We start from the raw sequence: 27,078 nt of genomic DNA, 5'->3' as shown, positions 1-27,078 counted from the left end.
CAATTAGTAAAACAACACAAGGATATCCTACTTCAAATCATCCAAGACTGAAACAAAGTCTTATTTTTATGGTCAACCCTCTGCTGATATATGGTATTAAATTTAACTAGGCTGGTTCTTCAAGTATAGACACCATCTTCTGTAAGCACCCATTGCTTTTGCTCCAGTTGCATTATAGCCTTTGAGAACCCCAAATCACTATCAAGTCACTGTTACTGTCATAATGGGGGGGGGGGGGAGAAATTAAGTAAATGATAAATCTCATTTGATCAGTACTGAGTGTTATTTCTACCAGTTAGTAATTAAATTGGAAGTTTGTCAATTATGTTAAACTAAGAATCAACACTTCTAGGATTAAATTTCTTAGGTTTGCCTTTAAGTGGGAAAAAATTATTTTTTATCAACTACAACAGAAACAAATTCTTCTAATAAATACAGACTCAACAAGTATTTATATGAAAGAAATAAAAAGGATAACATGGCACATCTTGATTTAAAAAACCATCAACACAAATTTCATTATTAAAGAAGAAGCAAGATTGATTTAGACAATTCAGGGGAAAATACTCAACAAGAAATTCAGATAGGAAATAGAAATGTGTAATAGAAAAGAAAGGGAAGAAACAAGGGCTTAAAATGGTCTTGGAAACAAACTGTCAAAATGTAAGCTTTGAGATTTGAAAGAGGATTCTTTGTTACAAGTGAGAGAAGAAAGAACTATACTGAACACAAGGACAAAAACATTTTAACTTTTCCTCATGTCAAATCAGAGATAGACGTTTTTCTTCCTGTGGGTGTTTGCAATAATTTGATCAGCATTATAACTAAAACTATCCAAAGTGCTTTATTGTGTCTTTAGAGTAGTTTGTTCCTTTGAAGTTCCCTTGCAAGATCTTCAGTATTTAGAAATAGTGAACTCTCTGTGATTAGATTAACCTTTGAGGAGATTAATAATACCTGCTTTGTGGAATCATGCAGGTTTAAGACAAAGAATGAGATCAGGAATCAAAAGACTTGAGTTTTGGATCTAGCTCTGCAATTTGTTGGGCCTTGATTTTGACTGTCAATATTAGAATAACATGATCCCTACGGTTCTTTCAAACTCTAACACTCACAAAAAGAACACAAAACACTTTGTAGCACACTTAATAGAAGAGTTATTTTCCTGTAATACCTAGATGTCAGGTGTGAATTAGAACACCTGACTTCCAATTCTGTGTTCAATTCATACTGAAAAGTCTGCAATTCCTACATATAGGAAAATGTTAAAAATAACAGTTAGGACTTAGGTGACCAATCCTTTGAGGAGAAAAAACTGAAGCCATTGTTTTGGGCACTAACTTTTTAAAAGAATGATATACAAATAAATACATCCTTCTTTTTTGTTTCCTGATAAAAGTATTTTATTATTTTCCAGTTACATTTAGAGACAGTTTTCAACATTTGTTTATGTAAGATTTCCAATTTCAGATTTTTCTCCCTCCCTCCCCTCGACAGCAGGTAATCAGATAGATAGATATAGATAGAGAGAGAGATATATATATATATAATTATTAAACATATTTATGCATTAGTCAATACATCCTTCTTAAATATAGTACATTAGAGAGAATGTCAAGTAACTATGAAAAGATAGCATGTTTTCATTCTGAAGACATCAAAAAATTGAGATAAATCAGTGGATGATGGGTGATGTTTTCACTTGTGAGTGAATGGATTTAAGTGAGCCAGAGTTGCACAAAGCTGTCAACCTCACTCTCTTCCAGAGCCTTCAAAGTCCAGTAGCAAGACAAAAGTCAAGTTGACTGGCAAATGACTGTCCAAGCTCTAAATGCTCTGCTGACCAAGTTCTCAGTGCTCCACAGAGCCTACTTCAGTGACCTTCAAGGCCAGCGGAACAAACCGTTCTCATCTGCCTATCCCTCCCCACCCCCACCCCCCACCCCCCGGGGGGGAAATCTTCACATGCTTGGCATAGACATCACCCTGACTCTCCAACGGGTTTGAAGCCTAGCAATTACTCTCAACCTGGTTTAGTCTGTCTGCCTAGACAGTCTACCAGGGTGTGGATGATGCACGTGCTACAGCTTCTTGGAGCCACAGGAGAGAGTTACGTGATAAGTGGACACCAAAGGTGGATGAGCAGCCCTGAAAAGGGCTTGGCAAGCCTTGAAACCAGAGGTGCTAGGCCTCCTTGAATAGCCCACAAACCCTAAGATACCGGGTATGGTCTCATGTAGAAGGAAGCAGAGCTCAGAGCTATAGGTATGTGAGGCAGCCTGTAAAAAGGGAGAGGTAAGAGATATATTATCATATTGAGGAAATAGCAAGTAGGCCAATCTAGCTGAAATGTGAATTAAATCTGGAAAACAGTGGCTCAAGATTTAAAATTTCACACAGGAATTTGTTCTCAGGGGCAATAAACAGGAACCTGAACAGAAGAGTCATTTTGGACATGCTATTTAATATCTAACCCTCAGTTTGTTCAAATACAAAATGATACCAATTGCACTATATGGCATATAGAATTTTTATAAATAAAACCCTGTAAAAGATTTTATTTGTGTAAATGTAAACTATTATGTTAGAAGGATAAACTGGAAAATGTGATACTAGCCCATCTTATATTGAACAAGGAAGATAGTGCTTTAAGTGTAAGACATAAAAATGAAATAGAGACATGGAAAAATAAAAATTAATACTGCATACTACAGGAGAAAAAGATGGCAGATTTGGCCTTTCTCTTGAGGCTGGAGTCTTTGAGAGGAAGTCTGAAGTGTATAACAGGGAACTGGATTTGGGGTCTGCTTTCAAATTTCAGCTCTGCTGCTTACTAGCCAGCCAGATCTTTTAGCCAAATCACTTAAGCTTCTGGGAAAACTTCAGTTTCCTCATCTGTAAAATAAGAACTACATAATCTTTGAGACCCCTTTTAGTTCTCAGTTATATAATACTAAATTCAACTACTGAGAGACCTTCGATTAAAAAAAAGAGAATATATTATGAATTAAGAGTATTTTGGGGGGGGAGGGAAGGAGGGGCAACTAGGTGGCACAGTAGATAAAGCACTGGCCCTGGATTCAGGAAGACCTGAGTTCAAATCTGGCCTCAGACACTTGACACTTACTAGCTGTGTGACCCTGGGCAAGTCACTTAACCACAATTGCCTCACCAAAAAAAAAAAAAAAAAAAGTATGGGGGACCAGTTTCTGATAAAAATGATCACTCTCCCCCAAACCTCATCCAAGCTGACACAGTGTTGAAGGGGGGCTCTGTGAAAGCAATCCACTGCAAGTTAGAGAAGAACTGGATTTGGTCACCAATGACCTGGGTTCAAATTCTAGGCTCTCCCATTTACCGTTTACTCCCTATATAGCAAGCAGTAAGCACTGCTGTTACTGCCAAAGATCTAGGCCTCCTCTCCATTTCTGCAGTTCCCCGTAGCAATGAAATCATACTCCTACTGTCTATTCCTATCTCTACTGTAAGACAGTACAATAATACTTGTACAGTAAGTACAAGGTATTTCTCATTGCAAATTTTATTTTAGAGGACATTTTTACAGGTATGGAACTATGATACAAAAAGTATTTATGTTGTTAACATTCTCAGTAAAAAAACAGCCACAATAGGGGGAAAAGTATATTGTCCTGATTTTTAAAAATATGAATAACTAGATTACCTGCTGTCTAGGGGAGGGAGAAAAATTTGAAATTGGAAATCTTTATCTAAACCAATGTTGAAAACTAAAATAAATAAATTTTTAAATAATATGTGAATAACTACATCAAAGATAATCTTAAGTCTGGCCTGGTATGGACATTTTTACAAAAATCTTTTAACAAGAAAACTTATTTAGGGATCTGCCTAGACATCTCTTTTTGGTAGCTTACTCTGGAGTCACCTGATGGCATGGTGGATAAACTGTTCAGTCTGAAGTCAAGAAGACCTGAGATCAAAACCAGCCCCAGAAACTTACTAGCTTTGTGGCCCTGGCTGGCCAAGTCACTTAACCTGTTTGTCTCAGTTTCCTGAGAATGATAGCACATAACTGACAGGGTGGCAAAGAGGATCTAGTGAGATAATATTTATAAAAGAGCACACAGTAGGTGCTACACAAAGTTTATTCTCTCCTCTAATTTCTTAAAAAATAATTCAGAGCCCATAAAAAGCAAACATTTCCAGAACTGGCTAAACAAGGCAAAAGTCTACCAGAAAATGAAAAAAGAATTCCACAAACATGAATTGTGCATTATTTGTAGATGAGTTGGGGGGGGGGGGGTCGCGCATGGAATTACCAGATTATTTTTTAAGTTTTAAAGCTTAAAACAAATAGGTAGCAAAATAAAACGTCATAGTAGGAGTAAACATAAAATCATGAAATAAAAATGTCAAAAGGAGGGTCAGCTAGGTGGCGCAGTAGATAGAGCACTGGCCCTGGAGTCAGGAGTATCTGAGTCCAAATTCGGCCTCAGACAATTAATACTTACTAGCTGTGTGACTCTGGGCAAGTCACTTAACCCCCATTGCCTCACCAAAAAAAAAAAAAGTCAAAAGGTTTTCTCAACCTGGAAGAATCTTCAGTTTTTAGACAAGCAGGAGGGTGACAAAAACTATGTACTAATATAAAGGAAAATGCTGTAATGATAGCTCACAAAATAAAATTGGTAAAAAAAAGTTCCATATGGCAAGAGTTATGTTTAAGAAGGTGTGGGTTTCTCCCCACAACTTCTCTTAAAACATAAGAAATCTAAGCTCTCTGAAAAAGCAATGCTCTCATAAGGACTGGTTACACTTAGTTTAGAAAACAAGAATTTCCTTTGTTTTACTACAAAGCTGATTGTTTTGAACTTCTTGCCCACTGTCAAAACTAAGGTGCTAGATAGCTCCAAAAATGTTGAACTTTAAATATCTTTACAGAAGAAAAAAATCAAAATATTTTAAAGTATTCAATGAGTAAAATTCATAATTGTCTGAATAAATTACTTTGAAATTTAACATAACAAACTTGCTAATTTTATGAGCAAACCTTGGCATGTCATATATTTTAATATTCCTAACCAAATGACTTTAGAGTGAGAGGATGCTTAAAATAATAAGGGACTGGTTATATTTCAACATTTCTGGCAAGTCTATATCTGTAAAAGATAAATATAACTATCAAAAAAATTGAATATATTAACAGAAGGGTAAATGAGTGAGGAAGGAGCAAAAGAAAGAAGAAAGCATGAAATGGGAAACCAATCTAACAGGTACATACAATAAACAGTATGTGTTTTCTTATAGTTATTTTTTGTTTGGGGGGACAAAAAAGGAAGAGCAATCTGTATGGAGATAAGCTTTTTCTTTTTCTTGCCATGTGGGGAGTGGGACATGGAAGAAGCAGATAAAATTCTCCCCCCCAAAAAACAGATTTGATAAGCTATAAAAGCATTTTATATAAAAGACAGACAATATTAATAAAATTTCTGCTAAGTCTTGACTCTCATATCCTCTTTTCTATCCCAGTTTTTGTTATTAAAAAATAATAAAGTCTCCACAATTCTTTTACCTATCTATCTTGCTAATATCTCAATTTATACTCACTGTCATCACCCAGGATCCCTTCCCCCTTAAAGGACTGTAGCCCCACTTTATCTTCTTCCAAAAGTAATAGGAAGACATCCAAGGTTGTCCATGCAGGTCGTCTATACATGACAGGTCTTGATATAATAGTAATTTCCTGCTTATGTATATATGATATATATTATGTATATAATTCCATATATGACAATAATACAACTACTGACTCACTAATAAGCAGATGTGTATTTTGAGTTTTTCATCACTCTAGAAGCAGGGATGGGTTCGAAATAACCATTCATACAATTAAAGGAGCACTGGATTTAGAGTCAGAGCACTTAGAACCAAAGAGGCTTTCTCTTTCTTCTGGTCACATATCTCTTTGCTGACAGTGTTTACAATGCTACTCCTGAGTAATTCTTCACTGACAATTGTACAATTATGCCTTCTCATATTTATTCTTCTAATTTATTACTGATTTTGATCTTTGCTTTCACAAGTCAATGAGTGATCTAACTATACACAAATGATTAAGCCATACCACTCAGCTCAGTATCCAGCCCTTTCCTGTAAATTATAATCAATTTCATTTTGTTGTTACTGTTATTATTTGGAACTTGTCACGCTGAATACCTGGCTCTCTTAGATTCCCTCGTTAGAGATAGATCTGAAGTTTTGAAGTTCCATGTGTTTACAAGCTTTCGGCCTATTTTTTTTTACTTTCAAAAAACATTTTACAGCATGTTTCACCATCTTTCCCATCCTCATTTTTGCTTGGAGCACTTAAGTATATACTGATTTTATTCAGAGGATCTTAATGTATTGGTTACACATTGTACAACTTCTGTATTTCTTCCTCTGTGCAACAGATATTAAAAGATAAGGTACAGGGGGCAGCTAGGTGGCGCAGTGGATAAAGCACTAGCCCTGGATTCAGGAGGACCTGAGTTCAAATAGGGCCTCAGACACTTGTTACTAACTGTGTGGCAAGTCACTTAACCCTCATTGCCCCGCAAAAAAAGAAAAAAAAGATAAGGTACAATATTTTTATGGTTATCCTTTAACAAATGCTTATTATAGCACACTTCAATACAAGGTGACCAAATATCCCATGAAATTTTATTTTAAGCAGTCAGCGGCAGGACCTGACTGAACTGTATTCCTAGGAAAATAGTAATCGGATAAGTTATAGTCTTGATCCCATTATCCTAGGAAAAATCTATTCACAATTCTGTTTTCTCACTACACACACACACACACACACACACACACACACACACACACACACACACACACACACACACGGTCATATATTTAGTCAACAAACATTTATTAGGTATCTATTATATGGAATAAACTATGCTGAGGCCAAAACATACATGACATTCAAACTCTTGCCTCCCTGCCCTTATGCATTCTCTTTCTTTTCACTTAAACATTACCAAGTGACCAGCTCCACTCAAAAGGCTCAGCTTATTTGCCAAAACAGACAAGGGGCCTTTCCTGATTTCCCTAATTGTCCGTGGTCTTTCCCTAAGTTATTACTTTGTTTATGCTTTATCTTTATATGTGTACATGCAATTTTTTCTCACACTCCCAGCCCTTTGGCAAGACCTAGTTCACATAGACAGAGATTGCTTTCTTTCTTTTTTGTATCCCAACCACCTTTAATAGCTTCTAGGACACAGTAGATGTTTAATAAATGCTTGTTCTATTTAACAATCCATTTTATTCCTTAGGATATGACATATTCTTAGCTATTCTTAGCTTGGGTAGTTACAAGCCTAGATATGAAAGTAACATTTTGGGGGAGAAAAACTATAGATAGCTTTAAAATCTGTCAAAGCTTTTCAGCAATATTGTTTGATGAAGAATTGTGAATGACTTCACTATTTTCAGCAATACAGTGATCCAAGACAATCCCAAAGGACTAATGATAAAACATACTATCCACCTCCAAAGAAAGAACTGATAGCAATCGAACAGATTGAAGCATGTTATTTTTCACTTTCTTTAATTTTTTGCTTTTATTCAAATTTTCTTATAAAAAATGGCTAAAATGGTAATGTTTTACATAGTTGAACATATAAATCTGCTTACAGCCTCGTACAGGGGACAATGAAGGGGGGAGAGGAGGGAGGAAAGGAGGAATAAATTTTGAAACTCAAAACTTTAAATAAAAATATTTATTATTTCAAGAAATAATAATAAAATGACTCGGTTGGGAAAAAACTATGTCAAAGTTTTAGAATATCACTTAACCCCCAATGCCCGCCCCCCTCCCAAATCATGGAATGGGAATTGTCTCTAATAACACAGAATTAGGAATTATAATGTTTCTGACTGATTAGTTCAGTTAAAGTACAGTGCTAACAAGGTCAAGGGTGCTTTACTAACTTTGTTTTATGGCCACATAAGTTAAATGCACCTTTAACCTCGGGTGGGCTGTCTTGAAAACACATAGCATATTCCTTTAGTAAAGAGCAGTGATAAAAATACAGGTAAAGCAATACAAATAACTACTGGAAAAATAAGTTAGTGTACTTAAAGTATTTTATATTTATTTTATATAAGAGACTATATTTAAATAAGCATGACGTATATAATAGACCCCATCTTAAAGGGATGCCTTTTAGCACTACTGCATTGAGAAAAGTTAAAACTATTCAAATCTCCCTGGATGCTTATGTGGTTGTTCAGGATACACTTTTAAGCAGAAAATCCTATTAAGATCTTTGTTTTCAGACTATAAACTATGTCTCTGCAAAGATATTATTATCATACATTTACATCTGCTGCTTTAAGAAAAAAAGGCCACTGATTAGAATGTATTTACAAGTTTACAATTAGTCTATCTAATCTTTTTCTGGAAGCATAAACTCTCAAGAGTAAGCGAACAAAGGTCTATTGGGAGGTTGGAGTAATTTTAGTAAGGTAGAGTCCAGAGGTAAAACATAAACAAAAACGTTAGTAGAAAGAAACAACATATATAAGTTTTGAGGGATAAATTTGAATACAGCTTACATAAATCATTGCTGCAGTACACTATAGCTTGCAAAAAATGAAAGCCACTTTATTAGTTATGGAAACTATCATTTAAAAAGATCTAGAATTCATGCTTTTCTCTATTTGGTATAATTGGTTTTTGTTATATCACAGTAATATTCTATTGCATTCGAACCACAATTTGTGTAGCCATTTCCCAGTAGACTGGCATATACTTTATTTAATGTTCTTTGCTACCACTAAAAGTAGTTTATTTAAACATATTTATTTTTTGGTGTATAGACTTTCCTATTTTTTTTTAATCAATGACCTCCTAGCAGTAGTATTTGTGTGGTTTTTTTTATTGCATTATTACAAATTGTATCCCAATGTGTTTATACTGATTCACTGCTCTAATAACAATACACTAGTACGCCTGCAAACCACTCAATCACTAACCGCTGCCACCTTTTTGTCATATATGTCAATTTATTGGGTATAAAACGAAAACTTAGTTGGTCTGATTTTCATTTCTCTTCTTACTGATTTAGAGCATTCTTTCATATTGTTAACAGCAAGGAGAGGATAGAAAGAGAGGAGATAGGAAGGGAGAGAGGAGAGGGAGTAGTAAGGGTAGAATAACAGGGGAAGTGGGATAGAGGGAGGAGGATGAGAAAGGGAGAAACAGACACATACACAAACGAAGTATCTTGAATAACAAACCTTTATCTGAGAAATTTGACATAGATTTTCCCCCATTTGACCACTTCCCTTCTTATACTAAAAGCATCATTTTTGCAGGTTTTTCAATTTCATATAATCAAAATTACTATGTTTTATTTTTCAAATTGCCTCTAACCTTTATTCAAAATACATCTACCCATACTTTTGAAAGGTATGTGATGATTCTCTTTAATATTCAGGTCATGTACCCATTTTGAAATATAGAATATGGTACAAGGTGTTAAGTCTGAGCTGAATTTCTTCCAGTATGTGCTCCAGTTTCACCAGCAGTTTATTATCAAATAAGAAATTATTTCCAAAGTAACATGTTTTGGGGTTTATCAAACACTGAGCTGAATCCCATTAATTTTGATTCTCCCTTGTTTTACTCTATTTCAATTAACTAATTTATTTTTAAACCACTATCAAAAGGCTTTTGATGACTGTGCTATAGTTTGAGGTTTGTAAACACTATTTCTCATTCATTTCTACCTTTTAAAAATTAATTCCCTTGCTCTTCTAAATCACTTTTCTTCCTCCAAATGATTTTTTAAAAATTCTATAGAGTACACTTACAAAAATCTGATACAGCATTAGAACTTTGACAGTATCGTAAGCTTTAATATATATAGGCATGGCCCAACTATGATCACTGAATATTGATCTGGCTTTTTAAGCTGTTCTTCCTTTAAAGAACATTTTATAATTCAATCCACAGATATTTCACATGCTTTGGTACGCTGGACTCAAATTTTGTGTGTACTTTGGAACTATTTTAATAGGTTTTCTCTATTACTGATTCATGGATTTTACTATTATACAGAAATGCTATTGCTTTTGGAGAATTTATTTTGTAGCCTACAACTCTGTTGAAGCCATTAGTTGTCTCAATTAAAATCCTTGCCTTTTTGTTAGGCTTTTCTAACAAAACAAATCATATTGTAATAAGAAAACTAGTTTTAACTCGTGTTTTCCTATATTTATCACCTTAAATTTCATTCTCTCCCTTAGTGCTATTGCTAACATTTATAGAATTATATCAAATATCTGAGAGAAGAGCGGGCATCCTTGACAAGGGTCTACTGAAGCCTACAGGACTAGTCCTACATTTCAGAATGTTTATGAATACACAAAAATATTTTATGACAAAGGAAACTAATTATATTAAAATGCAATTATCAAAATATTTTTATAAAAACAAGGTGATGGGCTACAAGTTAAGAACCTCTGACCTAGTTCAATCTTCTCACTATGTAGATAAAGAAACTGAGGCCTAGCATAGTTAATAAAAGCCAATAATCATGGCTATCATTTATGTAGAACTTTATGGTTTGAAAAGAAGCTGTACAATTACCTCATTAGATCTTAAAAATCTTGAGGGTGGGGCTAATTTTGTCCCTGTTTTACAGGTAAGGAAACTGAGGTACAGAGATGTTAAGCAACTTGCCCAATCACACAGCTAGTATTTGCCTCAGGCAGGATTCAAACTCAGGTCTTTCTGACTCCAGGACTCTAAGTCCTAGGCTCTATCCACTGATCCACCTAGCTGTCCCCTAGATAGAGAGATTAAGTGACTTGCCCAAAGTGGCAGGGCAGAGATCCTAAAATAGGACCCACAACTCCTAATTAAGTACTCTTTCTACCACACCAAGCAATCTCTCAGTTCTGTGGCAGTTGGTTCTGCTTTAATTTGATATATATATTCCTAAAGATGACAGAGCTATACGCAATTGTTTAATAAAACCCACAGCTTATGGGGAAAATGGAATTAGGGGCATAAGATAACAAAAAAACTAACACCATTTTATATGTCTTGAACGGTTAAGAAATACATAAATACAATAAACAGTGGCTGTGTATAATGCCTAAAGCTGCTACTTGGCTTGCACCCTCATTCTCAATGGCCTGGGGTGGCAAAGTAGCTGTGGGGGAGAACACTGGTCCCACCAAAACACAGCTCCTACTGTAGCAGAAAATATACAATAAATATGGCACTTTACTTTTTAACTTGAAAAAGACATCAAGTTTGCTTATGGAAATAAGCAGAGAGACTGCAGCCTGTGAGGTATTGTGAAGTGGTGCAATTTTTTGTGTTCTTTTGCTGTTTCTTGCAGATAGAATCTTGCATAAGCAAGCATAAATCAATCCCATTGGAACAAATTCTAACAAGTTTCTAAACAAGTGTAGCAAAACTGACAGTATATATATGAAAGTATAACGATTCCAGGACCTTCTCTAAAAACTAATTTTTTTCAAAGCATAGCAACTCATTTTCTTGTCATGTTTTTTTTTTTTTGAGGGGGGGTTAGGGGGTTTTTTTGGTCTTCAAGTTAAGCATGCAAAGGGGAACTCTACTAATTATAGGACTATAGTTCAGTGGTTTTCTTGCAATTAGCAGGGAATTTCCCCATTCCAGCTTTGTAGCCAGTCACTATTTGATGAGTGTTAAATGAAATCAACAGTTTTGAGCTTTTGAATCTGGCCTACATGACTCTTTAATTAATATGCCTGGGCAATGCTAAATTAACAAAAGAAGTAGAAAGAGGAGAAAAATGTTAAATGACTCAAAAACGTTTTTCTTCCTTAAAAGATCTAACCCTATCAGTTCAAGTTCTAAAAAAACAACTGTTCTATGAATGCCAGAGCTGCATGAGTTCAAAAGTCAGTTTTTTTTTAAAAAGGGGTTTATAATTATGTTTATAAACGTTTTTTAAAATCTTCTAACTTTGATCTGTTTTGAGATAATGTTTCAACAATGAATGTTACAAGATTTGATTACCTTAAAAAAATTCTCAGAGCTTTTACTTAACAACTATAAAGGCAAGCAGTTCATAAGTTAAATCAAAAGGAATTAAACTATTAAATATAAAAACAATTATAATCCCCAGTCTTTCCTAATTCTGTCACTATCACTAATATCCTACCTATTAAACAAAAATTCTCCATCACCACCACTGCACCCATCTTCCCCCACTCCTTGCTCAATACATCCTTTGCATTTCTTAGGTACTTCATGTCTCATTTAGTATTATGGTTATTTATGTATCTGTCACATATCTCTATTAGGAAGTATGATCACAGAAAGAATCACCTCATTTAATTCTTTGTATCCCTCTGATTTATCAGTCTTCTGCATACAGCAGATAATTGGAAAAATGTTTCAATGATTTTAATTTGATTCAGCTGGGTTACTTGATTTTTTTGGATCCCATTTCTAAGTAAGTAACCTAAATTTTACATATATACATGAAAGGAATGGCTAGGTGGTCTTAAAATGGCAGTTGGTGTCTTAAAGACCTCAAATGCTTCAGTCTGCAGTAGATATCAGGGTGATTGCATCAAGTCCCAGAACATGAGGTAGCTTTCTTGATGAGATGTGCAATCACTCCTATCTATTCATATAGCAAAAGACCTAGAAGATGGATGTCGACTGTACAGGTTTCAACCCTACAGATGTCCTCCATCAGTATGTATATACATCCAGGACAGATAGTACAGATGGACAAGTTAGGACCACAGTGGCACAGACACAGGAAAGCAAAGAAGACTACTTTTAAGAAACAATTAACCCTATGCCCAAAGGGCGATAAAGCTGTGCATACCCTTTGACCCAGCAATACCACTTTTGGGTCTTTTTCCCAAAGAAATCATGAAAAGGGGAAAGGGACCCACATGTACAAAAATATTTATAGCTGCTCTTTACGTGGTGGCAAGGAATTGGAAGTTGAGGGGATGCCCATCAATTGGGGAATGGCTAGACAAGTTGTGGTATATGAATACAATGGAATACTATTGTGCGGTAAGAAATGATGAGCAGGAGTAGTTCAGAGAAACCTGGAGGGTCTTGTGTGAGCTGATGATGAGTGAGATGAGCAGAACCAGAAGAACACTGTACACAGTATCATCAACATTGAGTGTTGATCTACTGTGATGGACTATATTCTTCTCACCAATGCAATGGCACAGAAGAGTTCCAGGGAACTCGTGATGGAAGAGGATCTCCAAATCCAAGAAAAAAAAAGAACAACAACAAAAAAGAACTGCAGAGTATAGATGCTGAATGAACCATACTATTTCTTTTGTTTTTGATGCTGTTTTTTTTCTATTTTGAGGTTTTTCATCATTACTTTGATTTTTTCTCTTATAACATGACTAATGCAGAAACAGGATTACTGTTATTAAATATATATATATATATATATATATATATATATATATATATATATATCCCATATCAGATTACCTGCTGTCTAGGGGAGGGAGGGAGAAAAATCTGAAACTTTAAAGCTTGTATAAACAAAAGTTGAGAACTATCTTTACATGTAACGGAAAAAATAAAATACTTTATTAATTAAAAAAAAGAAACAATTAACCCTAAGCTTCCCATGAAAGCAAAGGTCAATCTAATCGGCGCTGCTACATGACATGAGATACGGAATACAACTACCTCTGAAGAACTAAAAACAAGTATCATATGCAGAGGGGAATTTAGAGGCACAAGGCAGGTATGAGCAGGCTACAGTATATCACCAGTGAAGAAATGAAAAATGAATTAAAATGTCACCATGAAATCATATTAAGAGGAAAAGAAGATGAGCTGGTCATGTAGAAAGAACAAAGTAGAAATCAGTGTGTCCCACTTCACCAATACTTTTTAAATGTCCAGTGAAAGCAAAAAAACTAGTGTGCGGACTTCTCCAGCACCCTCACTCATAGCAAACTTATAGGAGACTCCAGACAAGAATAGCACAACATAGGAAAACATGGATGGCCCTGAACACAACACTGGAACTGATGAAGTCAGAGACCCATAAGAATATAAGAGATACAAATGAAAACATGAAGATTCAGCTAACTCAGAAAAATGGCAAAAGACTGAAATAACATTGGAGGAGTTGTGGGAAGACAGGCACTATATCAGGCTGACACAACTCAGGAACACAATATAACATTACTGTGCTGTAACAAATGACAAATATGATGAACGCAGAGAAGCATACTAAGTCTTATATGACTGGCACAAAATGATGCTACAAAAATGTTACTGAAAAATAACAAAAGAATATAAACTGTGAATGCTTTGATATTATGCTTAAACTTAAACCCAAAGAAGAGAGATGAGAAAGTACATCCTGCTCTTCTTTGAAGAGGTGGGGGACTATAGTGGTACAATGCTGCAACATTAACACCAACCAAAAGGCTGGACTCCTCAAGAAAGGCCCTTCAACACTTATCCTATGTCTCTTCAATGGGCCTCTGTCCAACCAGTGATACTTTGCCTGGACTCCTTCAACAGTTAGTATATGCCACTCCCTTATACCCTCACAATCCTTGTCATTTGGAACAAGCCCATCTCCCTTACCCTCTCTTCAACTTCAACTTGCCCCAAAATCTGACCTGAAATCTGATTTACTCTCTAGAATGACTGTCCCCTGACAGAACTTCAGATATTAAATCTTTTCCTTTCTCACTTAGACCTGGCTCCCTCTTGATGACAATGCACTGCTGGCCACTCTTTTTAAGCAAGTATCAGTTACACTTTCACTCAACTTCAACTCAACTATCAGTTATGGTGAAGGATTTGTTATACTCCTTGCTCCCTAGTGTCATTTCCAGACTCTTCTTCTACCAATACCATTCAATAAACTCTTTTCTATTGAGGCTCAGCCAATCCTTACTTATCACCCAATCAGAATTCTGGAAGCTCTTATCTACTAATCTCTAACACCCTTTCCTTCCTTCCTTCCTCAGTGCCCAATATGTACATCCTCTCCCTTTACTATCTCAACTCCTTGAAGTAACCTTTCATCTTTTATTCCTTGCATTTTATACTATCACTGATAATACCTTCCCTAGACCCAAACCTGGATTACTCTGCACCATCCCTCACCGAATTAGGTTTTATATAACTGTGCTAACTGGGCCCCACTCTACATTTCATGTTATCTGGACTGCAAGGAAGCAATCTTTTTATACCTACCTAACTGATTTGTTATTCCATCCACTCTTTTTTTTTTTTTTTTAAAGTGAGGCAATTGGGGTTAAGTGACTTGCCCAGGGTCACACAGCTAGTAAGTGTTAAGTGTCTGAGGCCGGATTTGAACTCAGGAACTCCTGATTCCAGCGCCAGTGCTCTATCCACTGCGCCACCTAGCTGCCCCCCATCCACTCTTCACAGTTCCTAATCCAATCCCATTCCATATTCTCTAGTGGATCACTCTGTCACTCCCACTTTCTATTGTTTTTCTCCTGTAGCCTATTAAAAATACCCATGTCTTCTTTAAAAACACCCCCACACACACCCACATACCCCTTACTTGATCAAATCATTTCTATGCCTCTCCTACCTTTCTTTGCCAAACTTAAGAAAGACATCTATACTAGGTATCTCTACTTCCTCTCCTCACCCTTTTTGACCCTCTGAAATGTGGCTTCTGATCTCAATCAACTGAAACTTCTCCCTCCAAAGCTATCAGTGATCTCTTAACTGCCAAATCTAATGGCCTTTTCTCAATTCTCAACCATCTCTCAGTAGCCTTTGATACTGCTGATAATGCTCTTCTGGATACTCTCTTCTCTCAAAGTTTTCATAAATACTACTCTCTCTTGGGTATCCTACCTATTCGACCATTCTTTTAGTCTCTTTTACTGAGTATTTCATTCAAGTCACACCCATTGTATTCATGTTTCTTTCCACTATTAGAAAATAAGTTCCTTTAAATAAGGGATGGTTTCACTTTTATTTTTATATCCCTAATGCCTTAGCACAGGACAAGTGCCTAATGATTATCTGTTGACTAAGTGCTGGTCTTTACTGCCACGGGACACTGTGACTATGGGCATGTCACTTAACCACTAGGTGGAGGAAAAAATTTCCCCTCCTCTTCAGGGGAGGAGAGTTTTGCATTGGGACTTCTCCAGGATGGAGTCACAGCTCAGAACCAAAAGAAAAAAAGAAAAAGAAAAACAGCCCTGTGTTTTTATATAGTGTAAGTTTATTTATCTTTGACTTTTTGAAAACTATCACAGGATTTTTCACAATAGGTATTTTTAAACAGAAAGTCATTTCATACCATTATGTTTGTGTGGACTGTGTAATTCCTTTCATAGAGACCTCAATTTAAGAATTTAAGCCTGTATTCAAATCCATGGACTAAACTGAAATTCTTTGAGGAGCACTATTATTTATCTTTGTAGTCACCATAATACTCAATATAGAGGGGAAACAATTGCTGTCCCTGGGAAATGTTAAGCAGAAAACCTAAATTAGGAAAAAAAAAAGTTAAATCTGATTCCTTCAAATTGGCCCACAGTTTATAATCTCATGCATGCTTAAAAGTGCAACTTCCTAATCCATAAGCACAACAGTGCTGCTACTAGAAAAGAAGAGAAAATGACAACCTCTGACACTTTTATTTTGCTTTGTCCCTTCGAAAGCAATGACTTTAGGTGTATGAAGTCATTTATGTGGCTATTTTCTGGCACAAGACTACAATAGGAGCTAGAAAGAAAGAATATTCACTAGAATTAAAGTACCCAAAATTTACCCCATTATAGTATGCTTGAAATAATATTTTAAACCTAGAGGACATTTTTTTAAATGACACAAAATATATAAATCTGAAATGGAGAAACTACTACCATACCAATCTAAAGGCAGAGAATTACAGCAGAGTGTTGTGGAATTCCTTGGAAATGTAAGAATCTGCTGAGTATTTTAAGTATTACCATAGCTTAGTGTAGTGATTATTCCCAGTGTTTTTTGGTTCCACGAACCTTTTTCAACAATAGCAAAAATGGGTTGTGAACTGCCACGGAAAAGTAATATTCTACTCTAATATTCCAAATTAATATTTATATTACATAATTATAACAATAAAATATAAAATGATGTTCTAATTATACTTATGAAAAGTAAATACAACATTGTAAAACTTTAATCTTAAAATTTTTCATTTTAAATATGAAGGGAAACAATCTGTAAGAAGTAAAATAAGCAATTCAACAAGACCTTATATGCTTACTATAAGATTTAATATTTGCTTTACAAATTCTGTTGAATATAAATAATATTTTTAATGAAATAAGTTACAACTTGGAAGAAGTTTAACATAATGCGACTATTGAAAACTGAATCAGGTTTGCAATATTTGGCTCAACACCAAACAGTCTTAAATCTGGTTTGGTGTCTATTTTATTTCTGTATTTTGAATTAAAACTAAAGTAAAGTAAAAATGCTTGCTCACACAAATGTGGTAAAAAATAGTAGAAGAATTTTACAAGCTCCCTTGTAGAGAGATGGAAATTCATTTTTTTATTTTAGCTATCTAATTAGCAAAAATTAAAAGCTAGTTACAATATACATACTTTTCCATTCCCTAATGACAAGTGTTCTACTAAATGATAAATTGCATACACTGCTTCACTATTAACACATTTATATATAAACTAACCTTTATAAGTAAAGAATCTTTAGACTTCAAGTTCTGCTCTTCTACCACTGGTACAATGGTAACAAACCTAATGAATGAATGACAAGTATCACCAACTAGTTTGTTGGAAAATCCACCAGACAGAACAGTAAGATAAAGTAAGGTAAACAGTAAGATACAGTAAGGTAAACAGCAATAGGGCTGGTGCTCCATTAGTGCAAATAATGAATCCTCTAAAATGGTTTCATTGTTTGAGTTAGCATTGTATTATTTCCACTGGGCTAATACTAATGACCATATTTTACACAATTATAACTGAATAGCACAAATTTGAATGCATGATTTATTTTCTGGGGGGAGTGGGGAGACAATTGGGGTTAAGTGACTTGCCCAGGGTCACACGGCTAATAAGTGTTAAGTGTCTGAGGCCAAATTTGAATTCAGGTCCTCCTGACTCTAGGGCTGGTGTTCTATCCACTGCGCCACCCAGCTGCCCCCATGTATGATTTATTTTTGAGATGTTTTGAGATTATTTGCCATTTTTGTTTCTACATAATATTTGTGATGGTCTGAGGTCTCAAGATAGCTTGTAATAATGTGCTTGCCCAATGATCATCATTTTCAAATAGCCTGTTCTCTGTGCTTCAAGAACAAAATAGGAGTTAAACTTTGATCATACAACTACACATGGTTATACAGCAACAAGGGAGCTACTCTAGTACAGTGTAAAGAAAGCAAGTAAAGGTATGTATATGCATCTAAGTATTCACTGGTAACTAGTTTTTGCTCCAACATCAAGCTCTTATGGTTTGAAAACAATTTGACAAGAAGTTGAGAAACCGTAAGAACAAAATGCCCTTAGAAGTGATCAGTTTTATGTAATCACTGCACAAACACCAAAATCATTGTGCATAAGATCATAATGGTTTCAAAATCACTGCAGGAAAAAAACCCCACCTACAAAGCTTCAAATAGGCATATGTTTCTTATCACAGAAAAGCATATTTCTTAACAAGTGGGCAAGTGCTTACCGCTTTTAAGGTGCCATTAAAGATTTTTTTGCATGAACTCCTTGGGCCATCATTGCAAGTAGTTTACAAATCACACTAAACTACAATTACTTTGTGTTTTAAGATACAAACTAGGAAGACCAGGGTTAGAATACTTCCTCTCATACATAAGATACTTTATTGGCTATGATCTTGAGGAAGTCATTTACGTGCTCCAGGTAACTCTTTAAGATTATAAATTGCGGAGAAAGCGATAACCTCCACTTTTAGAAGGAATTTTCTCATCCAGAAGTTCCCTATATCAATGAAAACACAGGTCCTACTATTCCTGGAATGATAATGAATATTATTTGAAACAAGTGTGAGAAAGTATAAAGGTCTGGACTTTGCGTTGGCAAGACCTAAATTTGAAAATATAGAGGCAGCTCACTGGCACAGTGGATGAAGCAATGGGTCTAGAGTCAATAAGACTTAAGTACAAATCTGGCTTCAGACAAGTGATGTGGCTAAATCACTTAATCTGTTTGCCTCAGTTCTCCACTATCAAATGGGAATCATAATAATACCTACCCCAAAGGGTTTTTGTGTAGGTCAAGTGAGATAATATTCATAAAGCACTTTGCACAGTATCTGGCACATAGTAAATGCTAGCTATTATTATTAATCCTAATCATATACTTATAAGCTTTGTGACCCTGGATAAGTCATTTAAACTCACTGGCCTCAGTTTCCTCATCTGTAAAATGAAGATGATAATAGCTCCTACCTCATAGATTTGATGTGTTTCCAAAAAGAATATACATTAAGCACTCTGAAAACTTTTAAACATAAATTGTAGGTGAAAATTAACTATTTTGTTATTATGGTATTAAGTAAAATAAAACAGTCTTTAGTACCATTCAGTAAAGGCAAATACATATCTTATTAATAAATACTCATAACCACAAAAAAATCTTTATAAACACACAAATTCTAGGTAACTAATTATATGCAACAGCGTGGAACAGTGGAAAGAGGAACTGGATTTGAATCCAAGTATGATCTTGGGCAAGTCACTTAACCTCTTTGGCATTTTCTTTATCTATAAAATGAAAAGTTTAGACAAGACAATCTTCAGAATTTTTTCAGGCTCTGAATTTATGGTCCTATGGGCATTTGTTAAGTACTTACTCTGTATCACCCACTTTGCCAGGCACCAAGGGCATGAAAACAAAAGTGCAACAATCTCTGCCTTCAAGGGGCTTACATTTTAGCAGAAGAGAGGCAAATAAAGACAGACACACAGACACACACACACACACACAGATATGAGGTAACCATGAGGGAAAAGGAGACAAAACTGGAGGTGGGAGGAAACCACAAAAGGCCTTATGCACCTGAGGCTTGAAGAAAACCCAGGATTCTGAGAGCCAGAAGGCAAAGAATGTACAGAGAGAGGAAAATGGAGTGTCATGCATGAAGAACAACAAGGTGGTCAGCTTGACTAGGGCTACAAGGGGAATACTATGAAATGCAGCTTGAAAAGTAAGATCAGGACAGGCTCTGAAAAGCTTAAAGGGAAAACAGATCTAATTAATACATGAACCTAGAAATCATAGGAAGTCACAGCACTTGGAGTTGGAGAATAACATACTCAGATCTTCCCTTTGGCAAAGAAAAGAGAAAAGGACCTATTTGTACAAACAGTATTTATAGCAGTTCTTTTTTGTGGTAGCAAAGAACTGGAAATTAAGGGGCTGCCTATCAACTGGGGAATGACTGAACAAGTTGCATTATATGATTGTGATTGAATACTATTGTGCTATAAGAAATAATGAGCAAGATGGTTTCAGAAAAACCTGGGAAGACATATGAACTGATGCAAAGTGGAGTGAAGAGAAGCAGGAGAACGCTGTATAGGAAGGCTGTGACAACAATGAACAAAGTCTTGGCTATTCTGATCAAGATGATCCAAGGCAATTTCAAAAGACCTATGATGAAAAATGCTATTCCCCCTCCAGAGAAAGAACTGATAAACTCTGAAACTTTTTTTTTCCACTTTCTTTATGTTTCTTGCTTTTTACTGTTTTGGATTTTCTCTTGCAAAATGGTTAATGTGGTAATATGTTTTGCAGGACTTCACATGTACAACTAATATATGGCTTGCTTTCTCAATGGCTGGAGGAGAGACAAAGGGGGAGGGAGATAATTTTAATTTTAAAGTTTTGAGTTCCAAATTCTATCCCTCTTCTTCCCTCTCCCCTTCCTGATGGTAAGCAATCTGATATAGATTGCACTATTTTTTAATTTCAAAAAAAATTTTAATGAATGAATGAATAAAAAGAAAAGGGCTATATCAGTGCAGAGGACAAATTGGAGTGAAAAAAGACTTGAGGCAAGTAGACTAATTTCGAAGTACAAGCAAGAGTAAGTGAGAGGGGGGCAGCTAGGTGGCACAGTAGATAAAGCATCAGCCCTGGATTCAGGAGGACCCGAGTTCAAATTCAGCCTCAGACACTTGACACTTACTAGCTGTGTTACCCTGGACAAGTCACTTAACCCCCAATGCCCCACCAAAAAAAAAAGTAAATGAGAGCCTCAAATAGGGTGGTAAGAGTGGAGAGAAAGGGATATATGAGAAAAGTATAAGTATAAAAAGTATGATTTAGAAATTGAATGGATATGCAGCAGGGTGAGGAGAAAGGAAAAGTGAACAAAGATGGCACCAAAGTGGCATACCTGGATAAATGGCAGGATGATTTTGCCCTCAACAGAAATAGTTAAGTTCAGAGAGGTTAAGTTTAGAAGAGAAAGATATTAAGTTGTGTTTTGGGCACATTGAGTTTGAGGTGCCTACATAATATCCTATTTGTCTATTACAGACATTTGGTTACGAAGAAAGGGAAAGAGGGGACCCAGGACAGAGCCTTAGTGTCCACACAGTTATGGGGAAAAACATGGATGATGAGCTAGTAAAGGTGAATGAGGGGAGGTCAAGCAGGCAGGAGGAAAAAGAGCAGAGTCACAAAAATCCAGAGAAAACAGGAGTGGGTCAAGAGCATAAAATGCCATTTGGCAATTAAGAGATTAATGGTAAGTGAGTAATTTGAGCTGACTAATGAGGTCAAAAGCCAGAGTGCAGAAGGTTTAAAAGAGTAAAAGGGGAGAAAATGAGGTAGAGTTTAGCCAACTCTGAATGAGTCTGTCTGATAAAGAGAATTGAAAAGACATTAACAATTGTTGAAGGAACTGTGGGAGGACAGACAAGCTATTGTACTGCTAGTAGTCCTGCAAAAAAAAGGTTCACTGACTTTGGAAAGTAATTTGTAATTATAGTCCCAAAATTGCTAAACGGTAATATCAAAACGAATGGTTCCATGCTAAGTGGGAAATGCCTGAAAAACAAGTATAGTCTTTTATTATCTGGATATAAATAAATGGCAAAATTAACAGACTCAGAGAAGCCTAGGAAGACTTGGGTGAACTGATCCAGACCAAAGCAATCAGAACCAAAATATTTCATAGTAACAATAGAACTATAAGAAAATAACTCAGAAAGCCTTAAAAACTCTGATGAATGCAAAGCCCAATCAAAAGTCCAAAAGACTGGTAATGAATACACCATGCTTTCCTACCTCTTTGAAGAGAGGTAACGAACTAGAGGTAGAAAATTTTGGACACAACCAATACAACACAGATTTGTTTTTTGCTGGACTATGTCTATTTGTTTAAAATGATGAGCTTCAATTGAGGTAAGGCATGGTGAGTAGGGCTGAGGAGGATAATGATGGCAATTTTTTAAAAACCCATTAAAGTGTCAATGAAACAGTAAAAAAAAAAAATACACAAAAGTTCAGAAAGGGACAAAGGGAAATGTTGGTATTTGTGTGTGTGTGTGTGTGTGTGTGTGTGTGTGTGTGTGTGTGTGCGCACGCATGCTCACTCTCACTCGCATGCACTCTCTCGATCTCTCTTTTTCTCCAAGCTATACAGTGGTAGATTCATGGTTGCACATACAATCCTCTTTCTTCTGTCTTTTGTATAGATAACTGTTCATGTTTGTGTATAACTGTCACAATTCCTAACAACAAAAATTAAGGGGATGAAGATATAGAATGATAATTTAAAGGGTTGGTAGAAGTCTAGTGAGCGTTAAGGATGGAGGTAACCTTCTTGTACCTTCTCATTCTATTTCTTATTCAAAGTGACGGCACTGCAGAAAATGCTCCTGACTTTGTTATAGTTGGAAAGATGAAGAAGAGAAGCTAATTTTTCTACTTGGACTACACATAAGAGAACATCTGTCTCAATGTGACCTCCAATTTCATTTGTTAAAAACTGTTCTCATGCAATGTGCCCAGGTGGTTTTGAGAAATGACAAGTGCTTTTTAAAAAAAAAATAAAGTCTATGCTAAGGGATATTACCTTTAGCTTTTTATTTCAGTTCTTAAAGAGGATCTCTGTGACTCTGGAGTATAACGCCTCCCTTCCCTAAAGCAGACTACAACCCTTCCTTCCATACCTTACCTAGTAGGCAGTCTTCATGAGATATTGTAGCCGAAAACAATTCATTGCCTGGCAACTAGCTTTTTGGTGAAGAAGTTCTTTGAACTTATTCAGGCTGGTTTCCCAGTTGTGTATGTTACATGTTGAGCCCATTCTTAAAAACTTTTCTACTTGGTAGGAACTGAAAAAGCTCACATTTCAATGGTATAGCTTTTTTAAATGCTCAAGGTTCCACCTCTGAGCCAAGATAAGTCAAGGCAACACAGTCGGATATTAACATAAAGGCCGTCTATAATCACTAGAGAATAAATTTCATTGTATTCAAATTCTATTTGCAAGCAAAAGCTAAGTGATTCAAGGATTGATGATCCAACTTTTCTGAGCAAATCATGCTTTCCATCACTTACAAGTTATTCATAAGAAATGGGTATATACTTTTCTTTGGCTAGCACCTTCTTTCAAAACAAAGTATAAAAGTTAAATGACGAGAGTTAAAAAATAAAAAGGCACTTACAATTGAAAGTGATAGGGAAGTTAATCTAATTAAGTGACTTTTACCCTCAGAGTTTTCAGTCAGTAAATAAATATTTATTAAGTATCTTCTATGTGTCATATAGTATACTAAGTGCTTGGGAAAATAACATGAGATTAGAATGTATTTTTTTTAAATATTAAACATTCATCAATTTATAATGTTGCTGTTAACAATTAGAAAATGATGTAAACCCTAAGATTATTAATTTACATAATTCTCACTACTAATCCAACACATTAAAAAAATTAAACTGGATTACTAAATGGAGATAAGAGAAATCTAGTCTTTGTATGAGGTCAAATGAATTATTTTGACAACATAACTATAAACATGAAATGGCAAGATAATCTTTTATTTACCTAGTGCAAAAGATACAGTTCTTTGGAACCTATACTTGTGACTAACAGGCCAAAAATGTACCTAATAAAATGCTAGTATGAAAAATGCCAAGGAGAAGTCCAGTAACATTTGCACCAAGGTACAGATGAATAAAATTATATTAATGGGTACCTAAACTGAAAGCCAGAGGGAAAAAAAAAAAAGGCAACGTAGACAGCTATAAGGGTCGTTCTGATAGTAAATACTTCTTTCCTTTTTTTTTTTTTTTTTTTTGGTGAGGCAATTGGGGTTAAGTGACTTGCCCAGGGTCACACAGCTAGTAAGTGTTAAGTGTCTGGGGCCAGATTTGAACTCAGGTCCTCCTGACTCCAGGGCCAGTGCTCTATCTACTGCGCCACCTAGCTGCCCCGATAGTAAATACTAATGAACCCCCACAGTTGGAATATCAAGCAAAATTATTTTAAACTACTATATTCTATTGAATCAAAAGCTTTGAAATAATCAACAATTAAGAAGCATGGTAGAATATTTCACTAACTATATTCTTCCTTCAAGAATATCGTTGAATGTGAAGATTATTCTCACAAAAATTTTGTGGATATGAGAAAACCAGTATATGGGTAGTCAGCAATTTTGAGGAAGGAAGGGAAAATATCCAAGATTTTTAAAAATTTCTATATAATTCCCTGTTTCAGAGCTCTTGCTTTTCAACCATCAATGCCCTCTGTCTCCCTCAGCACCGACCTCCTCTTGGTCCAGTTCATTTGCTGTTCCTAACTTTCTTCAGTCATTTCTGCTTCCTTGTGTAACATATTGGGAATTATGATGATAATCCAAGAGTTCTTAACCTGGGGTCCACAATTAGGGTCTGTAGGTTGTAAGGGTTGTGTGAACTTGGATGGAGAAAAAATACACCTTTATTTTCACTAACCTCTAACAGAAATTTGCTATTGTCTTCAATTAGGAACATAAGGCAACAAAACACAATTCTGAGAAGGGATTCATAGGCTTCAAATTGCCAAAGAGATCCATAACACATAAGGTTAAGAATCCCTAGTATAATCCAACTGGGGTGTCATGATGACTGTCTATAATCAATGATTATAAAAGCAGAAAAATACTTATTCTTAGCAGATCATTTTTACCATTTCTATGTTCATGTTCCTCCACACATGAAATGATAGTTTGCCTTTGCTTTCTGTAGACTTGCCACACTAAGTGACTACTTACCCCTGGACCTAGGACAGTACCTAATATATAGTAGGTATTCAACAAACACTCAGTGATTGGTTGAGTATTTAGTAAGCCAGGAAAGGTAGGCTGAACCCACGATGTTATGAGCTTCTAGCATTCTCCCTTATAAAATTTTACAAACAAGCTTATATATTCTAAACTATTGTTTCTCTTAGTGCTACTTGACAGATGAAATGTTTGATGGATAAAGCAATTTCTAGATTCTCTTGGTTGTCTCACTGGAAAGGTTGATACACATAAACTTCCTCAGTAAATGCTAATAGACTGTGTCAAAATCAGTTCTTTAATTTATTTCTCATTTTAATGTCAAACGCTTTTTTGATATTAGGGATAGCTAGGTGGCAGTGGATAAAGCACTGGCCCTGGATTCAGGAGGACCTGAGTTCAAATCCAGTCTCAGACATTTGACACTAACTAGCTGTGTGACCCTGGGCAAGTCACTTAACCCTCACTGCCGTGCCCCCCCCCCAACAAAAAGCTTTTTTAGGACAGGTTGGAGCCCTCCCTCTCAATTGCATGCTATGTTTTCTTATTCCTATTATTCTATCTTGTTATCAAGTCATTTCTCTTTTTTCTACCATGTTGGAGACCTGACTATACAGTACCTGGCACATAGTAGGTACTTAATGTTTATTAAATGACTGATTTTTACAAATGAGAAAACTGAGGCTCAGAAAAATTTAGTATAATTTCTATTTTGGTCAATGCTATTAAATGCTAAATAATTAGGAATCTAATCCCAGTGCATTCTGCAATACCACTCATTTGATGTTTTAAACTTATAACCAAGAAATGCAAAGAGATGTGAGCAAAGAGATGGCAGATGAAACATTTTCTCTATCTCTACAACCTTTCAAACCTCTCCAAAACAAAAAAGCAATTTCAGCTGTTCCCATGGCCCGTGACTTCCAGAACCAAAAAGAAAGTTTAAAAAAAAATGAACAAGCCCCTAAATCCCTAGTCCTTCTTCCCTTTTTCCAGGGCCTCAAACACCTGGTTGGCCACAGCCCTTCCAGAGCAAAAGGCTCAACACAGCAGTAAAGGACCACAAAGGAACATAGTAATCTAGAATTTGACAAACCCCAAAGAACAAAGATTTGGGGGTAAGAACTCAACACTTCACAAGAATTGCTAGGAAACCTAGAAAATGGTTTGGCAGAAACAAGGCATTTGACCAACATTTCATACAATATACCAAAGGTCAGAACAGATACAAGATATCACAAATAAATAAGGCATCATGGAACATTTTACCTGTCAGATCTATGGATAAGAGAAATATTTATGACCAAACAAGACATAGAGAGCATTACAGAATATAAAATGGATAATTTTGATTACACTAAATTAAAAAGGGTTTGCACAAACAAAATTAATGCAGCCAAAATGAGAAGGGAAGCAGAAAAATGGGGGGGAAATTTATGGCAAGTTTTGCTAATAAAGGCCTCCTTTCTCAAATATATTGGGAACTGAGTCATATTTGTATTAAGAGCCAATTATATGAAGCAGTTTTCAGAAAAAGAAATCAAAGCTAATCACAAAAAAATGCTATAAATCACTATTATAGAAATGCAAATTAAAACAACTATTAAAACAACCTCACATCTATGAAATTAATTAACAAGACAGAAAAGGAAAAAGACAAATGCTGGAGGGGATGCGGAAAAATTGGGACACTAATGTGCTATTTGTGGAGTTGTGAACCAGTACAACTATTCTGGAGAACAATTTGGAACCATGCCCAAAGGGCTAT

The 27,078-nt window shown here is 35.6% G+C and overlaps 1 protein-coding gene across 4 annotated transcripts in view; it reads right to left on the bottom strand.

The window, feature by feature from the left end:
• LARP4B (La ribonucleoprotein 4B) overlaps positions 1-27,078 on the bottom strand; it is a 206,483-nt gene that overhangs the window by 92,837 nt on the left and 86,568 nt on the right. Inside the window, exon 1 of one of the 4 annotated variants that reach the window (XM_043965352.1) lies at positions 17,724-17,790. The exons of the other annotated variants lie outside the window; for them this stretch is intronic. The gene's annotated coding sequence lies outside the window, so the exon portion shown is untranslated. Of the gene's footprint in view, positions 1-17,723; positions 17,791-27,078 lie in introns of those variants that run through there. 4 annotated transcript variants of the gene reach the window in all.

The sequence above is a fragment of the Dromiciops gliroides genome, chromosome 5, assembly GCF_019393635.1.
Source record: "Dromiciops gliroides isolate mDroGli1 chromosome 5, mDroGli1.pri, whole genome shotgun sequence".
In the NCBI taxonomy this organism is placed as follows: domain Eukaryota; kingdom Metazoa; phylum Chordata; class Mammalia; order Microbiotheria; family Microbiotheriidae; genus Dromiciops; species Dromiciops gliroides.
This window is presented reverse-complemented; position numbering and strand designations above follow the sequence as displayed.